Source organism: Lampetra planeri, chromosome 82 (genome assembly GCF_965212315.1).
Source record: "Lampetra planeri chromosome 82, kcLamPlan1.2.h2, whole genome shotgun sequence".
Classification (NCBI taxonomy): Eukaryota; Metazoa; Chordata; class Hyperoartia; order Petromyzontiformes; family Petromyzontidae; genus Lampetra; species Lampetra planeri.
In genome coordinates this window covers 3,322,811-3,331,315 of record NC_136186.1, presented here as the reverse complement: position 1 = coordinate 3,331,315, position 8,505 = coordinate 3,322,811, and the positions used below count along the sequence as shown (strand labels likewise).

The following is an 8,505-nucleotide window of genomic DNA, read 5'->3' as shown; positions in this document are numbered from 1 at the left end:
CCAACGAGGGGTGGGGCCGTGTGCACCCCCAGATATCCCACAGAGCACACACAGCCCCCCCCCCGCCCCGTTGGTGGCGCCAAGGGGCTTAAGTGCCTGGGCTGCCTGGGAACCTAGCGCCTGGCGCCAAGGGGCTTAAGCGTCTGGGCCACCTGGGAACCCAGCGCCCGGCGCCAAGGGGCCCAAGCGCCTGGGCTGCCCAGGGTCCCAGAGCCCCCCAGCAGCCCCTCCCCTCCCATATCACTACACATGTACATAGGAACCTTATGGCTGGACCACGGGGTCCCGAATAAACGGAAGTCAAAAATCGTAATTAATTCATGTATTGTTGGCAACTCCATCCGACCACGCACATAAACGCTGCGACTGACCTGGCGCGGATCATTCTGTTGTCATGTCGTGTCCAAGCGCAGCAGCGAGGACGAATGCGCAGAAGAGCTGAACAAGCGAATGCACTCCATGCTTGGGTGTGTGTAATAAAGGACTCGTTCACTGGGTCTGTCTCCGTTGTCCTTTATTTGGGTTCTTTACACTTGTCCCACACGGCCCTCGCTCAGAGCCTTCCCCCCGCTTGGCAGCTCGACCTCTGCCTTCGCTCCCGTAGCCTTTCTCGCTCTGGTGCAGCTCCGCTGCAGGTTCCCCTTGTGCAGTCCTCCGGCTGCTCTCACAGCAGCTCCACCACTGCTCCCCATTCCTCCGTGCTCGGTCACCGCTGGCCGACGGTGCCGAGTCTTACTGTGTGTGGCGATCTCGCCACACTCCAACCTCCGCCCTGCGTGGCCTTTCCTTGTCTCTATCCCCAACTCTCTCCCGTCTCTTCCAGTTCTTGATGAACTCCGACTTGGCGGGGTGGACGGAGGCAGGAGACACTGAGAGCACTGCCCGCCGCCCTTGATGACGATGCCCTGGCGGCGTTTCTTATCATCTCGTCGTCGGAGAGGGCAACACTGACTCAAGCCTTTGACCAAATGGCGGCAATTCACGAGCCGCCGTCGAACGTGCACTGCAAGTTTGCTACGTGAAAGAGAGGGGAAACCGAGATACTCCTCGCCTTCCGTAGCGCACTTTTGGCGCTAGCAAAGGCTGCCTTTCCAAGGATGGACCACGACGGACTCGACTTGTTGGTCCTCGAGAAAATTCTGGCTTTGGCTAAGGACCTTAACATTGTCCTGCCAGCTGTAGACGACGATCTTTCATCCATCAAGGTTGCAAGATGCATTCAAGCTCAACAGCTCTTGCAACGGCACAAGGGGTTGGCGGCGTGTACTGCGCCCCGTGAGGATTTGATTCGGGTCGTTTGACCACAGTGTGTACAGATACGCTTAGGGCGGAGTTGGTTTGTACATCCCTCGCGCCTTAAGCCTTTCATCGCTCCACGCGAGTTTGTTCCATCTCCACACCGCAGGGGCAAAGGGTCAGATGTGTCCGGTGAGCCGGGGTGTGTGCCCGCTGAAGTTGGTCCTCAGCGGAGTCGTGTGATCCCATCCTCACCTCAGGTGCTGCGCGCCTGACGCCCCAGTGCCGCCACCTGCGTCATCTACACTGGATTCGGGAGAGGAGAACCCGTCGACCCGTTCTACTGCATTTTGCGAGGAGCCGGGTTCGACGGGACATTTGCATATTCCCCCCAGGACCTCCAGGGAGAGCAAGTCCACCTCCCCTGGAGGCCCTGCCACGAGGACTCGATCAAAAACTCTTCGGGTTTCGTGATCCCCACGCACACACACTCCAATACACCGTTGGTTGTCGCACTCAGTAAGCCGTATCGGCTATTGGCTGAACCTCGCCCTTATTGTACTTGTGGGTGTTGTTACACGGTGAGGGTGACAGGTGTTGGTAATGAAGGGGATTGAGCGTTCGCGGTTCACTGCATTTTTTTTTCCTGTTTTTGTTCTGTACTCATACCCTTTTCCCCATTGTTAATGTACATTTGTAAGTAGTGTATATATTGTATAGGTGGGCTTGGGTATTTAATTGAAAAATTGTATTGTTACTTGTTGAGGCACACAGTGACATCCGCGATGTCACTACATCACCTCCCCCCCCTTCGTAGCACTCAAGTCATTTACAGTGAGGGAAAAAAGTATTTGATCCCCTACTGATGTTGTACGTTTGCCCACTGACAAAGAAATGATCAGTCTATAATTTTAATGGTAGGTTTATTTGAACAGTGAGAGACAGAATAACAACAACAAAATCCAGAAAAACGCATGCCAAAAATGTTATAAATTGATTTGCATTTTAATGAGGGAAAACACGTTCCTTCGGAGTGGGCAGGTAGGAACTTGGTTGGACAGCACATTCGTGCACGACAGAAAGCTCGCGGTCACGTGATGCACTTCAACCAATCCCGGAACGTACATGTTCGGGAGGGGCGATGCACGACAGACAAATAATCCCTGGTGGGCAGTGTGAAACTGTTGCTCCTACCTGTATAATTCCACTCGTTGAGTTATCCTTCAGCGATGATGACTCCAGACCGATTTTCTTCTCACCCACTCCGTTCGACCACCACTCAGCAGGTCACAACACTTATCTCTCGGCTTCCTCCACGCACTGTTCAAATTTGGAAGTCCATCTTACGGTTTCAATTCTAATTATCTTGCTAATTTCTATAAATATTTTGATTTCACACTTGATGATGCTTGCTTGTGTAATGCAGTCGAAACGTCGTGATCATTTTGTTTGATATTTTTATTATTTTATGATTTCCCTTCTACGTAACTTGACCGAAAAAAACAATAATATGAATGCCATAAACATGTTAATTCTTATGTACTACAACTTTGATTGTCGTGCTGTTCATTGCTTACCGTATGACATGTTGGTCTTCTGGATCTATGCTCAGCAACCATAACGAATGAAAACAAGCAGGCGTTTTGTGCAGGCCACGCATATTTCTTCGAGTAAAATTGTCCACTGGCAAAATATCACCTCGTGGAGATGCCGGGGATTGAACCCGGGGCCTCACACATGCGAAGCGTGCGCTCTACCACCGAGCTACATCCCCATGGTTATTCTACCTGGGCGCACTTCCACCTCGATACGGGGTGAAACGTCGTCATCAGCTTCTTCCTCTCCCTCGTCACCCCACTCACTCTCCTGTTGGCCCTGGGCCCTGTACACATCGAGTCTGCACAGAGTCCAAGCAAAATGTATTTCTTTGAAAGAAATAGAAATAACAAGCATACATGTGGATCGATACTATGATGCTTTCCCAATTTATTTATTATTGGAAATATTTAATTCGGAAATAAAAAAGTGTTTTGGATACTTTTAAGCACTGGGTTTCAGCTCCGAAATTTTAAGTAAACCATTTGATCACTGTGTGCATCGCTAGTTATACAAATAGCAAGTTCCTGAAATCAACACAAATTCACCCTCAGGTATCGTTCATATAGGGTTATACTGGTAGGAAGCACCTGGTTCCACCAGCCCACAGGGGATTATTGTGTTGAGAGGGGAGGGTGGTGAGGGGCTGGGTGGGGGAGGGTGGGGGGGGAAGGGCTGGTCACCCCGTGGTGCCCTTATAAAACTCAATGTTTAACCGACTCACGCCGGCTTGTGCCCAACCTCACTGTTGGCCATATTTGCGAAATACACCACGCCGCCGTTGACCCTGGCCATTGACCGAGCAAACCAACGTTCCTTCCAGCTCCCTCCGCAGGAATCTGTTTACGAGAGTTCATGTGCACCCCGATTACAGGGACATGGACACAGCCAATTGATTTTGAAAATCAACCTTTGTTGGAAACATAAATAAATAAATAAACTTCCAACATGGATTCCAGATCCAACATGGAGATGCCGGGGATTGACCCCAGGGCCTCACACATGCAAAGTGTGCGCTCTCCCACTGCGCTACATCCCCACCACGCTGGCAGCCAGCCAGGTAGCCAGCCCCCTGAACTATCGGCTCCTCCCCTTACCCCCCCTTCCTTAGGCCCCTCCCCTGACCCTCCTCCCTTAGGCACCTCCCCTCTCCGTACCCGGCAGTAGGTCTCCACCAATCAAAGAGCTGTTTATGTTATATATTTATTTATGCACGACAGACAGACAGTCAGACAGACAATAAATCCCTGGTGGGCAGTGTGGAACATTGTTCCTACCTGTATAAGTATTTGACCCCCTCTCAATCAGAAAGATTTCTGGCTCCAAGGTGTATTTTATACAGGTAACGAGCTGAGACTAGAAGCACACTCTTAAAGGGAGTGCTCCTAATCTCAGCTTGTTACCTGTGTAGTGACATAGAACGGTCACTACTGTGTCGGCCCGTACGAGGGCTGGGGGCCCCAAGGGGGTGCCTGGGGGGTCACGTGGTGGAGGGACCCGGACCTTCCCAGAGGTGGGGGAAGGGAGGCGTGGCCTGGGAAGGGAGGTGTGGCCTTGGCAGTGCCAGCCACGCCTGGGCGGAGCCGGCCATGCCGGAGCGGATATAAGCGGGGTGTGAACGCAGAGCGGGGCTGTTAAACTCCGAAGTGAAGACGACATCATCGATCCTCAAGTCCCGGGTCGTCGTCCTGGACCAGGCAGCCCGTTGCCTGCCTGGTCCACTCTGTGTAGTGTTCCAGAGTGTGAGTTGAGGAAGGTGGTCACCACTTCATGTACAGTGTTATATTACTTACCGTTTAATAAATAGTGTTGCCTCCAAGCTGTGTGTGTGTGCACCTAATTCAAACCCACTACACCTGTATAAAAGACACCTGTTCACAGAAACAATCAATCAGATTCTAAACTCTCCACCATGACCAAGACCAAAGAGCTCTCCAAGGATGTCAGGGACAACATTGTAGACCTGCACAAGGCTGGAATGGGCTACAAGACCATCGCCAAGCAGCTTGGTGAGAAGGTGACAACAGTTGGTGCGATTATTCGCAAATGGAAGAAACACAAAAGAACTATCAATCTCCCTCTGCCTGGGGCTCCATGCAAGATCTCACCTCGTGGAGTTGCAATGGTCATGAGAACGGTGAGAAATCAGCCCATACACGGGAGGATCTTGTCAATGATCTGAAGACAGCTGGGACCATAGTCACCAAGAAAACAGTGGGTAACACACTACCCCATGAAGGGCTGAAATCCTGCAGCGCCCGCAAGGTCCCCCTGCTCAAGAAAGCACATATACATGCCCGTCTGAAGTTTGCCAATGAACATCTGAATGATTCAGAGGACAACTGGGTGAAAGTGTTGTGGTCAGATGAGACCAAAATGGAGCTCTTTGGCATCAACTCAACTCGCCGTGTTTGGAGGAATGCTGCCTATGACCCCAAGAACACCATCCCCACCGTCAAACATGGAGGTGGAAACATTATGCTTTGGGGGTGTTTTTCTGCTAAGGGGACAGGACAAATTCACCACATCAAAGGGACGATGGGCGGGGCCATGTACCGTCAAATCTTGGGTGAGAACCTCCTTCCCTCAGCCAGGGCATTAAAAATGGGTCGTGGATGGGTATTCCAGTATGACAATGACCCAAAACACATGGCCAAGGCAACAAAGGAGTGGCTCAAGAAGAAGCACATTAAGGTCCTGGAGTGGCCTAGCCAGTCTCCAGACCTCAATCCCATAGAAAATCTGTGGAGGGAACTGAAGGTTCGAGCTGCCAAAGGTCAGCCTCGAAACCTTAATGACTTGGAGAAAATCTGCAAAGAGGAGTGGGACAAAATCCCTCCTGAGATGTGTGCAAACCTGGTGGCCAACTACAAGAAACGTCTGACCTCTGTGATTGCCAACAAGGGTTTTGCCACTAAGTACTAAGTCATGTTTTGCAGAGGGGTCAAATACTTATTTCCCTCATTAAAATGCAAATCAATTTATAACATTTTTGACATGCGTGTTTCTGGATTTTGTTGTTGTTATTCTGTCTCTCGCTGTTTAAATAAACCTACCATTAAAATTATAGACTGATCATTTCTTTGTCAGTGGGCAAACGTACAACATCAGCAGGGGATCAAATACTTTTTTCCCTCACTGTAAATGACTTGAGTGCTACGAAGGGGGGGTAGGTGATGTAGTGACATCGCGGATGTCACTGTGTGGTGCTGGCCTGAGGCACGGCGTGCGATGCACTTACATCGCAGACATCATGCATGTAGCGACATCGTGGATGTCACTGGGTAATGCCGGCTCTAGCGAGGCACGGCGTGCGATGTATTAACATCATGGACACCCCGTACATGTGGGTGTAGTACCAGCCCTAGAGGGGCTCGGTGAGCGCTGGGTCATAGCGCTAAGTGGCACCACGCGTGGCGTGCAGTGCTGACTCCTACAGGATAGCGTGTGAGAAAGGGCTATTTTAATAAACACAATAGACAGGAAGTTCAAAAGGCTCGCATAATGCACATGCATAATGTACGTTGCCTCAGTAATCTCACCCCCCCCCCCCCCACATTGTGCAAGAGTGCAGAAGAGTGGTCAACACATATATGCCTCTATATAAGGAACTAAACAGGAAGACTTCTCCACAAATCTGGCTGCCGCCTGATGAAGCTAGTTGTAATTACTGGCGAACGTCGTACTCAGTTTGACAAATGTTCTTTGGTTCTTTCGGTGAAGTCACGTATAAAGATAAAATAATAAATTAAATAATAGCATACGACGTTTCGATTAAATTTCGATTTAAAGCTTTCGTGACTGCATTTCCCATATCCCCTCCCTTTGATGCTGCTAATCCTGCATAATGCACGGGCATAATTAGTACTAATCACATACTTGCATTTCCCATATCCCTTCCCTTTGATGCTGCTAATCCTGCATAATGCATGGGCATAAGTAGAACTCATCACATACCTGCATTTCCCATAAATATGCTAAATTCCTCTTGATATGCATATTTTTCTGTCAAGGCGCCCTTTTCCCCCCTTCCAACCCAGCTTATATATATGCTCCAAGCACGTGTGCTGTTTCATTCAGACGCTGTCGCCTCGACAGACCTGGTATTCACCTGAGGATGGCTGCTTGCGTTGTGGCCGAAACGTCGTGAGAATTGTTTTATGTTTTATTTTTATTATTTTATTACTTCCCTTCTACGTGACTTTACCGAAAGAACCAAGAAGACGTTTCGATTGCAACACAAGCAATCATCATCAGGTATAAATGAAATAGAAAAAAAATCTAACCAGAAACATATAGACAGACATATAAGTAGACAGATATCACAGAGATACATAGAGAGAGAACAAACATAGGCACAAAGAGAAAGAACGTCTCTGTGACGAGGCCTTAAATAGAGGGGGCGGGGGCGGAGAGAGAGGGAGGGGTAAGAGAAAATTAGCATGTCAATGAGTAGCAAGACGAGTGGTAAGGTGAAAAAGTACACTAAATCAAATAAAACCTAGCAAAATTTCGAAGCTTAATGCAATGCAACACAGAGGGTCGGTCAACACACAATTAACGCATAGCCTGGTTGATTACGATCTTCCAAAAATTGCTGAATTAGAAGTTAGGTGTGAAATTTGAAAGACACAAACACGAAGATTGATACACAAGCAGAGAGAGAAAACAAAAAAACCCAGAGAGAATAAGACAAACTTAAAACTTCCCTGTAGAAGTGGTTCAATCTTAATTTGGAGCTTTCGTGACTGCAGGAATTACTCTTTGGTTCTTTCGGTAAAGTCACGTATAAAAACCACTTCTACGGGGAAGTTTTAAGTTTGTCTTTTTCTCTCTCTCTGGGTTTTTTGTTTTCTCTCTCTGCTTGTGTATCGATCTTCGTGTTTGTGTCTTTCAAATTTCACACTTAACTTCTAATTCAGCAATTTTTGGAAGATCGTAATCAACCAGGCTATGCGTTAATTGTGTGTTGACCGACCCTCTGTGTTGCATTGCATTAAGCTTCGAAATTTTGCTAGGTTTTATTTGATTTAGTGTACTTTTTCACCTTACCACTCGTCTTGCTACTCATTGACATGCTAATTTTCTCTAACCCCTCCCTCTCTCTCCGCCCCCTCTCTCTCCGCCCCCTCTCTCTATTTACGGCCTCGTCACAGAGACGTTCTCTCTCTATGTATCTCTGTGATATCTGTCTGCTTATATGTCTGTCTATATGTTTCTGATGATTGCTTGTGTTGCAATCGAAACGTCGTATGCTATTATTTAATTTATTATTTTATCTTTATACGTGACTTTACCGAAAGAACCAAAGAGTAATTCCTGCAGTCACGGAAGCTCCAAATTAAGATTGACAAATGTCGCTTGGCTCTCCAACACACCGGTGTGCTGTACTAGGGACGAATTGGCATGTTCTGTTTATGTGTAGGTAGGGGTGATACGCGCTGGCAGTAGGGATCGTGGGGCAGCGCGTGGTGATTGGCTGTGTAGTGGTGACGCGCGCTGACAGTGATGGATCGTGTGGCAGCGCGTGGTGATTGGTTGTGTGCGCTGACACAAGCTGGGAAAAGGGATCGTGTGGCAGCGCGTGGTGATTGATCAACTAGGGTGGGTGCTCACATCGCGGTCCGCATAGGCTCCGTCTCCTCGGGAGCGGAGGACTATAAAAGGCGGTGC

The 8,505-nt window shown here is 48.8% G+C and overlaps 1 non-coding gene across 1 annotated transcript; it reads right to left on the bottom strand.

The window, feature by feature from the left end:
- Positions 1-2,938: 2,938 nt before the first annotated feature.
- On the bottom strand, positions 2,939-3,010 carry TRNAA-CGC (transfer RNA alanine (anticodon CGC)). Its single transcript has one exon. It is a non-coding gene; the product is annotated as a tRNA-Ala (tRNA).
- Between the last annotated feature and the right edge of the window lie 5,495 nt (positions 3,011-8,505).